The following is a 12600-nucleotide window of genomic DNA, read 5'->3' as shown; positions in this document are numbered from 1 at the left end:
TTTGTAGTAATTTTTTCAGCTCCTTTTATCAGAATGTCCCAAGGCACAAAACACTGCTGTAATAGAGAGGCAATGCAAGTTCCCATGAAAAACAGTGTATCAGTCACTAGATACTGAGTCTCAGAAATGATGACTTGGGGGATTAAACTTGACCATGACACCAACAATAACTCCACTGCTTTTTGGTTGAAGTTATGTCATAAGGTGCTTTATTTCTCTCCGCGAAAATAGATGGGATTCTTAGTTTAATATTAAATCAGAAAGTCATCACAGAGAATGCAGTACTTAGAATATAGAACATTGCAACACAGTACAGGCCCTTCGGCCCGTGATGTATTGCTGATTTTTTAAACTACTCTAAGATCACTCTTACCCTTCTCTCATGTCACCCTCCATTTTTTTAATCCATGTGCCTATCTAAGAGTTTCTTAAATGCCCCTAATGCATCTGCCTCGACCGCTACCCTTTGCTGTGAGATTCTCATATCCACCATGCTCTGTGTAAAAAAGAACTTAGTTCAGACATCTGACCTATACTCTCGTATGATCACCTTAAAAATATGCCCCCTTATATTAGTCATATCTGTCTATGTATATATACATAGCTTCTTGTCTGCCTGTCTCTTTCTTCCTGTCTGTTTCTCGTCATCTAGACAGACAGACAGACAGACATACCTTATTGATCCCGAGGGAAATTGGGTTTCGTTACAGTCGCACCAACCAAGAATAGTGTAGAAATAAATCTATCTCAAAGTTCAAAGTTCAAGCTGAAAGTACATTTATGATAAAAGTATCATCTACAACCTATATGTAAAAATACCATTTATATGTCACCATCTACAACTTTGAGATTCATTTTCTTGCAGGCATACACAGTGCATCCAAGAAACATAACAGAATCTATGATAGACAACACCCAACAAACAATGTGCAAAAGACAATAATCTGTGCAATAACAAAAATATATATATAAGCAGTAAATATCAAGAACATGAGATGAAGAGTCCTTGAAAGTAGATCCATAGATTGTGGGAACAGTTCACTGATGGGGGAAATGAAGTTGAGTGAAGTTATCCTCACTGATCCAAGAATCTGATGGTTGAAGGGTTTCCTGACCTGGTGCTCTGGGTGCTGAGGCTTCTTTCAGTCCCTTCTTTCTGATGGCAGTAGCAAGAAGAGAGCATGGCCAGGGTGGTGGGGTCCTTGATGATGGATGCTGCTTTCTTACAACAGTCTGCCTTGTATATGTGCTCAGTGGTGGGGAGGGCTTTACTGGTGATGAACTGGGCTATAGCCACTACTTTTTGTCAGATTTTCCATTCAATGACAATGATATTTCCATACCAGGCTGTGATGCAACCAATCAATATATTCTCCACCACAGTTTATAGAAGTCTGTCTTCACAAACCTCTAAGGAAGTAGTGGCATTATTGTGCTTTCTTCATAATTGCACTTAAGTGCCGAGACCAAGAGATCTGCTGAAATGACAACACCGAGGAATTTAAAGTTGCTGACCATCACCACCTCTGACCCTGATGAGGACTGGCTGATGGACCTCTGGTTTCCTCCTCCTGAAGTCAATAATCATCTCTTTGGTCTTGCTGACATTGAGTAAGAGGTTGTTTTGGCACCACATGGCCAGATTTTCAATTTCCTTCCTGTATGCTGATTCATCATCACCTTTGTTTCTGTATTTCTCTGTAGTTTTTTATGTATTGTAGTGTACCACCGTTGCAAAACAAACAGCAGTTTTCACAACCTATGGCAGTGATAATAAATCTGATTCTGAATTGTAACTGATACATAGTTTTAGTATTTAACTCTGTTTCCATGATATTCCACAACATCTTCCACTATAAATATTTCTTTGCTGTGCATGTTATTTCATTGCAATTTGCAGATTACTGTGGAACAGTTAATTGGTTTTTGCTTGTTCTCTGAGTGGATTTGTAAGACTTTGTGATGTTTTTCCAGTGGCTTTAACTGTCTGCTGCAGGTACCGCAGGTCAAAGAAGCAGATAGGAGGGGTCTCTACAGTATGGTAAACCATGAGTTCTGTGACTGTTAAGAAGGCTTGTTTGTTTTCATCTACCGAGGACTGATTTTCATTTGCCCAGAATTGTTTGAGGTGGGAGTGAGAATCAGAATCACAAGTTTTTTTTTAAATTTTTAGAAATAAATTGTCAATAAATGAAAAAAACATCATCATAGGGCACTCTGGCACAGAAACAGACCCTTTAACTTTTCTATTCTATGCCAACCTGGTCTTCTGCCTAGTCCAATCTGTCTGCATTCAGACCATAGACTCCTTACCCCTCTGATTCAAGAACCTATCCAAACCTTCCTTAAATGTTACAATTGACCATGCATACATCACTTCTGCTGGCAGCTTGTTCCACACTTACTACCCTGTGAATAAAGAAGGTTCCCTTTAGATTCCTCTTAAATATTTCACCTTTCACCCTGAACCTACAACCTCTAGTTCTAGTCTAACCCAAACTGAGGCGAAAAAGCCTGCCTGCATTAACACTCACTATAGCCTTCATAATTTTATGTAACTCTATCAAATATCCCCTCATTTTCCTGCGCTCGAGGAAATAAAATACTAACTTACTTTACCTTTTCTATAATTCAGGTCCTCTAGTTGAAGATTAGAGATTCAAACTCTAGTGTCAAGATGGCATTGGCTCTTCAACATATGGGTGCCTGTTTCCACATGTTGAATATGTTCTAGCCATTAACTCATTTATTTAATATTGGATAGTTTCATCTAATATCTGTGAAATACTCTGATCAAGTATATCACTCCTACTGTTAGCTATCATCATTTCAAATGTCAGAGCACTACAGCACAGAAACAGGTCTTTTGGCCCAACTAGTCCATTCCAAACTATTATTCTGCCTAGTCCCAATGACCCACACTTGGAAGATAACCCTCCATTCTCCTTTCATGCATGTATTTATCCAAACTTCTTTTACTTCTTTTAAATATTGCAGTTGAACCCACATCCACGGCCTCCACTGGCAGCTTATTTTACACTCAGAGCTCCCAATAAGTGAAGAAGTTTCTTTTCATGTTCCACTTAAGTCTTACACCTTTTGCCTTTAAACTATGACCTATTTTAAATTATCCTCAAGTGGCAATTCTTGAAGACTCCTTTTCCAATGAGTGGTTTAACTTTCCAGCACCTTTTGCATCTGCTAGAGCTTTGAGCTCATCTCTCAGTTGCTCAATACTAGATGAAAGTTTAAAGTTCAAAGTAAGTATATGTAAGTGTCTGCTACCTTGAGATTCATTTTCTTGTGAACATTCACAATAGAACAAATAAATACAATTTAATAATGAAAAGCAACACACACTGACTGCAAATAACCAATGTGCAAATGAAGATAAACTGCTTATACAAAAAAAATTCATTGATCCATTCAAAGCCATTGGTAATTTAAAGTTGTTAGCCATCTCCACCAAATCTCTTCCATGAAGTCTATCAACACAGGTGACCCACAGGGCTGTGTGCTTAGTCCCACACTCCACTCACTTTACGCCTATGTCTGTCTGGCTAAGCGCAGCTCTTATGCCATATTCAAGTTTGCTGATGACTTCTCTGTCCTGGGCCAAATCAAAGATTGTGATGAAACAGCCTATATGAGGGAGATTGACCATCTCCCTAATGATGTCATAACAGTCTATGAGGCTGTCCTCATCGGAGGGACAGATCAGAGGCAAATTTCTATAGATTGGAGGTACTGTCCATTGATCCTATTATAGGTACTATCCTATAGGTCTGCTGAGTACACCCACAAGAAAATGAATCTCAGGGTTGTATATAGTGACATATATGTATTTTGATAATAACATTTATCAACAAATCGACAAGTGTGGAGACCAAGAAAATTTACTTTGAACTTGGAACTTTGAATAAATAATACATTAATTAACAAATAATATTGAGAAAATTGTTGTGGAGTTCTTGAAAGTAACTCCATATGTTGTGGAATTAGTGCAGTGTTTGGGTGAGTGGAATTATCCACTCTTGTTCAGAAGCTTGATGGTTACGGGGTAATAACTGATGCTGAACCTGGTGGTATGATACTGAAGGCACTGTACGTCCTTCCAGTCTGTAGATGGCAGCAGCGAGAAGAGATGGCCTGGATGGTGAGATCCTTGATGGTGGATGCTACTTTCCTGTGACAGCCCTGTTTGTAAATGTGCTGAAGGGTGCAGAGTGCTTTGCCTGTGATGGACTGTGCTGTGTTCATCATTTTTTTTGTAGGCTCTTACTACAAAAAAAGTACTGAGTAGTGTTTACTCCTCTGTTTTTATTTTAATTGAAGGAAAGGGAACAATTAATGGTAGAATGAATGATGAAGCAAATATGTGCTGAAAAACAGCTAAAGTTTTCTGTTCAATGTGCTTTTTACATCCCAATTTCTCAGCCTCATTTGTAGTCTGTGTCTGCTTCTGGCTTGCTGCAACAAATTATTAGAATCAATAGCCTCCATTCAAGTTGCCAACTCATCTTCCTGCACCATCCTTGCTGTCTCTGAATAAATCATTTGAGTCAATCGCCAAGCACCAGCTGCATTTCCAGTAGTTCACTATGGTGGAAAGGGATTTGTCTCTAGGTAATTACAACATCCACACTAATTCTGCAGAAAAATTCAGCCGCTCATGACGTCCAGCAGTCTCATTTCATTTTGAACAAGGTGTCAGACAAAAAAGTACTACATCAAATGCAACTCTTAGTGGTTTTATCTAAATCTCAATAATTAACACCACACTATGCTTCCTTGTTTGTTGTTTGTAGGTGTTCTATCTTTTTGTTGAGCTTACTTAACCACAAGCATCTCTTCGGGATTGGTTGAAAGCTTAGAAGTATAAATATCTAAGGCAGTTAGATCACCTGGAGAGTAGTATCCAGGCCAGTGTAGATATGAATTCTTCATTTAGATTTTTTGGCTGTTTTTAACTCCATTGTAGAAATTCCTGGTGGAATCTCTTGGTGAATCAGTTAAGCTGTACTGCTTCTTCAAGCTCAAAAAACTTTAAGCTTGTCACAATGGGAAAGATTGAATGTACATTTATTATCAAAGTATGTATACAGAATACAACCCTGAGATTCAACCTCCCACAGGCAGCCACGAAACGAAGAAACACCATGGAATCTGTTCAAAGAAAACGTCAAACACTCAATGGGCAAAAAAAAAGAATAAATCATGCAAATGGCAAAAAAGCGAGTGACTAACACACAGAATATTAAATATCAAACCACAGCATCCTTGAAATTGTCTAAGGGTGTTCAGTTTAGTTCCATTCAGTTCAGTTAGCGCTGTGTCATTCATTGACTGCAGGCTGCAGAGCCAGTTAGCGCTAAAACACCCTGATCAAATAGTGCAAATTAGCAAAAAAAGAGAAACCGGCAGCATATGTAATACAAACTGCGGAGTGTGCTAAAATCAAGTCCACTGCCATGAGCTGCACTGATCTACCCTTGCAATGTGAGGACGACTCCTGCACCTTCTTCCGGCATCAGCAAGCAAGAGGGAGAGTGAGTCCGATCTGTGCACCATAGACCTCCATGCCCCTCTCATCCATGTATTTATCCAAATTTCTCTTAAATTCTGAAATCTGCATCCACTATTTCCTCTGGTAGCTCATTACATACTCTCATCACCTTCTGAGTGAAGAATTTCAGAGCTCCACATTCCTAGGCATGAACATCACTAATACTCTGTTCTGGTCCAACCAGATTGCTGTCATGGCCAAGAGAATTCATCAATCTATCTATCTACATCAGGAAGCTAAAGAAATTTGTTTCATCTTCTTTGATACTTACCAGTTTTTATCAATTCACCATAGAAAGTATCCTATTTGGGTGCATCATGGTTTGGTACGACAACTGCTCTGCAAGTAACTTACGCATACAGTTCAGCACATCATGCAAACCAGCCTTCCATCCATGGACTCTGCTTACACTTCTTGGTGATTTGGTAAAGTAGGCAGTGTAATCAATTACCCCATCCATCCCATACATTCTTTCTTCTCCCCTCTCACATCAGGCAGAAGGAACTCACTACCAAGTTTGAGGACAGCTTCTGTCCTGCTATTATAACACTATTAAATGGTTCCCTAGAGGTATAAGTTGGAATCTTGACCTTGCAATCTACTTCTTTATGACCTTGCACCTTATTGTCTGCCTGCACTGCACTGCAACACTTTATTTTGCACTTTGTTATTGTTTTATCTTTTATTACCTCAATGAACCATTGTAATGAATTCATCAGTATGAGCATTAAGCCAGACAGGCTTTTCAATGTACCTCAGTACACATGACAAAATTAAACTGTATTACCAATTTATCAATTTTAAGCACTCATATTCTTCCAATGGGAACTGTGTGTCCAGTTCTGAGTCCCATACTATTCATTGGACTTTGTAAGGGGCTTTTTTATGGATAGAACTTCAATCCCCAGGAGTGGTCTTATAGGAATTCCAACCCTGCCTTGAATGCCAACTGGAAAGCTAGCAATCCAAGACAAAGTGAACTTTTCAAGGTGAGTTGTTTCAGGATTAGGTTTATTATCACTGATCCATGTCACAAAATTTGTTCTTTAGTAGTAGAGAACAGTGCAAGGCATAAAAGTTACTATAGGGTCCAATATAAACAAATATTGCAAAAGAGAAATTACAAGGTAGTGTTCATGGGACATGGACTGTTCAGAAATCTGAAGATGGAGGGGAAGAAGCTGTTTTTGAATCACTGAGTGGACGTCTTTGGGCTCCTGTTGCTTCTCCTTGATGCTAGTAATGAAAAGAGAGCATGTCCTAGATAATCAGGGTCCTGAGTGATGGATGCTTTCTTCTTCAAGCATCACCTCTTGAAGATGTCCCTGGTGGTGGGGAGGGATGTGTCCTTGATGCGGCTGGCTGAGGCTATGATCCACTGCAATCTCTTGTGATCCTGTACGTTGGAGGCTCCATACCAGGTGGTGATGCAACCAGTCAGAATGTTCTCCCACGTACATCAGAGACACCAAAAGAAGGCTGTGATACAACCGTCAAATGAGCAAATAAAGCAGAGGAAAGGTGTCCAATTTTTCAATTTTCTTTAAATTGAATCCAAATTGAAAGTGGTATTTCTTGGGTCTGATGTTTACACTTAAGGGAAGCAATTAAACACTGGTGATGCATTAACAGGGAAAATGAGCAGCATTTTTAGAACCCCTTGCTGGCCAGTAAACCAAAAGGAAATTACACACTGTAAAGTATATTACTCACAAAATAAAGAAGCGATTTATAGACAATCTATACTGGGAAGCATCATAAAAGTTATGGGGTATGTTTGAGCGTGAGGTCATTCTCTCCTACATGTCCGATTTAAATTTATATGTCAGTCTGTGCAGAAATGCAATTTCTGGATAATAGCACCCAGCAGAATTGTTTTATTGTTAAAATAAGCATTTTCAAGGCAGAATTTATCTGAGTATTTCTGCTAGTATCTTTTTAATCTAGATTCTCTCCCTTAAATGTGCAATGTTACAACTGTAATAAAGAGGCTCATTTGCTATAAATAATGCCCCAAACAATATTACTTTATGTGTTACAATAAGTTCAAAATTTGTATCTTCTATGGATATACACCCAGTGGCCACTTTACAAGCTGCCTCCTGGATCTAATAAAGTGGCCACTGAGTGTATCTGTGTAGTCTTCTACAGCTGTAGCTCATCAGCTTCAAGGTTCGACGTGTTATGTATTCAGAGATGCTCTTCTGCACACCACTGTTGTAATGCGTGGTTTTTTGAGGTACTGTTGCCTTCCTGTCAATTTGACCTAGGCTGGCCATTCCCTGACCTCTCTCATTCACAAGGTGTTTACACTCACAGAACTGCTGTTCACCGGATGATTTTTTTTACGCCGTACTCTGTAAACTTTAGAAATTGTTGTGAAAATCCCAGGAGATCAGCAGTTTCTAAGATACTCGAATCACATCATCTGGTACCAACAATCATTCCATGGTCAAAATCACTTAGATCACATTTCTTTCCAATTCTGATGTTTGGTCTGAATAACAACTGAACTCATGTCCATGTCTGCATACTTTTATGCATTGAGTTTCTGCCACATGATTAACTGATTAGATACTTGCATTAATGGTGTACAGGTGTTCCTAATAAAATTGCTACTGGTTTATATTCTGAATATATTTATCTTCTTGTTAGTAGTTTAGGAATAATTTTTATTCAACCTTTACATTTTCGGCAGCACAGTAGCATAGCCGTTTGTGTAATATTAGTACAGTACCAGCTACCTGGGTTCAATTCCTGCTGCAGTCTGTAAGAAATTTGTGCATTCTTGCCACAACTGCTTGATTTATTCTGGGTGCTCCATTTTGCTCCCCCATCCCAAAGACATACAGGTTAGCAGGTCTATTCATTTTCATAGATGCTGCTGACCTGCGGAGTTCCTCCAGCATTTTGTGTGTGTTGATCAGGTCAGTTTGTTAATTGGCCACTTGGATGTAAATGAGGGGTGTGGGCTTAAGGGACTGTATCTCTAAATAAAAAATTACCTATGTATTCTGACACTTGCAGCTTTTTATTCATTAATCTCCCCATTAGTTGTATTGTAAAATGCATGATTGGTTTTCAGGAACAATTTGCCCACTCCACAGCCCTTTTTAAAGAAGGTGAAATTTTTCAAGATATTTGCCCCAAACTTAGTTTTGGTGGTTCATGGGATTAAAGTACTGAGCACTGTGGAAGAGACATGGTTTCAAGTTCAACAGCACACTGACTACTGGCAGACTGCTACAGAGGTTCATTGGGGTGACATGGTAGTGTAGCAGCTGGTGTAAGCTCTTACAGTAACAATGAGCCAGCTTCAATTCAACTGCTGTGTAAGGAGTTTCCTCCAAGAGGACCACAATCTTGTCATTGGGTTTGTTGGCTGGAGTCAGGGCTTTATGCTTTGGCTCTTGGTACGGTCACTCATGCCAAACAGATCAACAGGCCAAACTAAAAGTGGTTCTACCCATCCACCAGGTTCAGGGGTTCAGCTTAGGGCCAGCAACTCCGACTGGTAAAACAGAATTGTTGTGGAAACAGCAATTCTTCTGCATCTGAGTGTAACAGTATTCCTGAGTCTCAGTCTGGGACGTGCATGACTGACAGTAGTGAAAACTGAGAGGAAGCTACTGACATGATGAAGGAAACCCTGATCACCATCAGAGATGGATGATCTTCACTGCTGCCCTAAACGCCAGCAGTGTAATGAGCCGGAAGTATAAGGAGTCTGCACATTCTCCCAGTGACCACGTGTGCTTCCTCCATGTGCTCTAGTTTCCTCCTATGTTCTAAAAACATCCAGGTTAGGGTTATTAATCTGTGGCCATGCTATGTGAAGTGTGATGACACTGGCAGGCTGCCCTCATGCACATCCTCTGATGCAAGTGATGTATGATTCGATGTTTCAACACACTGTACATGTGATAAATAAATCTAATCTTTAACTCACCTCTTTCACTGCACTCACACTGTGAATGACCACAAGTCAGACTCAAGATCGGTGCAATTGGATCAGAGTCAGAGTAATTTCACTGACATATGTCGGGAAGTTCTTGTTTTGCAGCAGCAGTACATTGCAATAATAAGGAAGAACTGTAAGTTATAATAAGAAAATACATTTAAAAAAATTAAATTAAATAAGTAGTGCAAAAAGAAAGCATATGGGTTGATTATCTATTCAGGAATCTGATGGCAGAGGTAAAGAAGCAGTTCCTGAATCATTGAGTGTGTGGCTTCAGATTCCTGTACCTCCTCCTTGATAATAACAAGGAGAAAAGGGCATGTGCGAATTGACGGGGGCCCAAATGATGACATTGCATTTTGAAGATATCCTCATGCTGGGCAGGGTATCTGTGATGGAGTGGGTGAGTTTACAACCCTCTGCAGCTTTTCCTGATTCCGCGCAGTGGCTGCCTCATGCCAGACAGTGATGCAAGCAACAGACACAAAATGTTGGAGGAACTCAGCAGGTCAGGCAGCATCTATGGAAAAGAGCACAGTTGACGTTTCAGGCCGAAACTCTTCGGCAGCACTGGAGGGAAAAAAGATGAGGACTCAGAGTAAGAAGGTGAGGGGTGGGGAAGAAGAAACACAAGGTGATAGGTGAAACCGGAAGGGGGAGAGTGGTGAAGTAAAGAGCTGGGAAAGAGATACTGAGCTGGAGAAGGGGGGACCTGATAGGAGAGGACAGAAGGCAATGGACAGTGATGCAACTGTCTAATTGGAACACAGAGCAAGAAACCAGAGCTTAAGCAAAAATGATTAAACAACAGCAAATACTTCGATACTCAATATAATTCACTGAAAGTGTAGCAAATGATTCCTTCAAATCATTTCAGTGAAATAAATGGAAACATCTATGTTGTCAATATTAAAATATAAAAACAATTCTTATTATAAAAAAGTTATTTAAAGATACAGTGTTATTGGGCCTTTTGTGGCCCAATAAGCAGCACTGGCCAGAAACCTACCTATTTAACATTAGCCTAATCACAGGACAATTTACGGTATAATGACATTATCCTTCTAATTGATATGTCTTTGGACAGTGGGAGGAAACAGAAGGATCCAAAACAAACCCACGCCCTTACAGGAATAATGTGCAGACTTTCTTACAGAGGACACAGGAATTGAACTCTGAACTCTGATGCCCTGAGCTGTAATAGATTTGCACTAATTGCTGCACTACTGTGGCATCCCTAAATATTTTTTGAGAGTCCAGGTCAGAGAGTGGAGTTTGAAGGCACGATGTTTGAGTGTCCAAAGCCGAGAACTGGAGGTGTGGCCTGTTTGAGAGGGGGTGGGTGGAAGGGTGGGAAAGGGACTTACTTTTTGCAGATATTTTCTTGTTTTATTGTAGTGTTGCTGCTTGTGTTGTTCTGATTTATTTTTTATTTATTCATTTATTTAAAGATTTATTTATTTAGAGACAGTATTGGTAATTGAACCTGGGTTGCTGGCACTGTGATGTAGGCCTCCATTAGTCTCAATAGACCGTGGATTTGTGCAAAGTTTTTTTATGAAAGACCGGCAGTTGCCCAAGCTGCAAGATTCCCCCTCTCCACGCCGCCAATGTTGTCCAAGGGAAGGGCATTACGACCCATACAGCTTGGTGTCATCGCAGAGCAAAGTATGGTTAAGTGCCTTGCTCAAGGCTCTGTCAAGGCTCGAACGAGCGACCTTTAGATCACTAAGCGGACGCCTTAACCACTTGGCCACACGCCAACACTGGCACCGTGATAGCATTATGTAAATTATGCCGCTCTCAGAAACTCTCAAAAATGTTGCCCCAAAACTGGGCTTTCAAAACAATAAGCAGATATTTACATTCCTCCCAAAGTCATCATTATATTATATCTAGCTATAAAAAATCAAGTAATATCAATTATTTTGCTAAGGGCAAAACTGAATTTACATTTAATTTCTTTTGAATTTCTGTAACAGATTGACATTGAGGATTTTTCTTCCACAGACTTGCACCAGCAACACATGTTCCACTTCAATCAGTCAGTTAGTCAGTATCAGCAGTTCTTAACTTGCCAGCAGGTCAGAATGCAGGGCTTTGACAATACATTAAAATGCCTTGACCTACAGGGAAATGATAGGACGAATTGATACATCAATCTTTGCATTTCCTGTTACATTGGGTTTGTCAGTTCTGGCCAGTACCTACAGGGAAACCTCTGCCTGAAGGTCTCCTTCAGTCCTGTGAAAGAAAATATGAATCTAGCATATGTCTCCTTAAAGCAAGCATCCCTACATCTTGCCTCATCAGATTAGAGTGTTTATGTTGACTTTCAGGCTCTCCAACTTTCGATAACTGTTTCTTAAAACCAGCTATGTCCGTCAGTCAGCAGTCCCTTGAATATGTTCTGGTACGCTGATTTCTCCCCATATGCCAGACGATGCAAGTTGATCTATTAATTCATTTATTATTGTCACATATACCAATTTACAGTGAAAAGTTTTGTTTACATTCCATCCATATAGATCATTTTACCACTTCAGTGCATCGAGCTGGTACAAGGGAAAATAAATAACAGAATGTAGAATAAACTGTTACAGTTACAGAGAAAGGCAGACAATATTTTCTATGCGTGACTATTGTGGTGAACTACATATACCTGTCTGGACTGCTCCTGTGGCTCCTCCCACAGACCCCTGCTGACTGCTCCTGTGGCTCCTCCCACAGACCCCTGTATAAAGGCGATTGAGGCCTGAGCCCGGCCTCATTCTCTAGGATGTAGTGTTGTTCATTCTTCCAGTCAATAAAAGCCGATATCTTGTTTCTTACGTCTTAGAGTGAGTTATTGATGGTGCATCAACTATGTGTACTGTGTTTTACACCTTGGCCCCAGAAGAATGATGTTTTGTTTAGCTTGTATACACGTGTATGGTTGAATGAAAATAACCTTGAATTTGGACGAGAAGTTGCAAGTTCATATCAAGGTGGATTGTGAAGTCAGAAGTCCATTTTATTGTACCAGGGCACCATTCAATGGTCTTATAACAGTGTGAAAGAAGCTGTCCTTGAG

General features: G+C 39.9%; 1 protein-coding gene across 1 annotated transcript in view; it reads left to right on the top strand.

Moving 5' to 3' along the window:
* Positions 1-12600, top strand: part of LOC140733433 (CUB and sushi domain-containing protein 1-like) — a 2013313-nt gene that overhangs the window by 1482305 nt on the left and 518408 nt on the right. The gene's annotated exons all lie outside the window — the stretch shown is intronic.

This window comes from Hemitrygon akajei, chromosome 9 (assembly GCF_048418815.1).
Source record: "Hemitrygon akajei chromosome 9, sHemAka1.3, whole genome shotgun sequence".
In the NCBI taxonomy this organism is placed as follows: domain Eukaryota; kingdom Metazoa; phylum Chordata; class Chondrichthyes; order Myliobatiformes; family Dasyatidae; genus Hemitrygon; species Hemitrygon akajei.
Note: the sequence above shows the minus strand (reverse complement) of the source record. Positions and strands in the feature narration are given on the sequence as shown.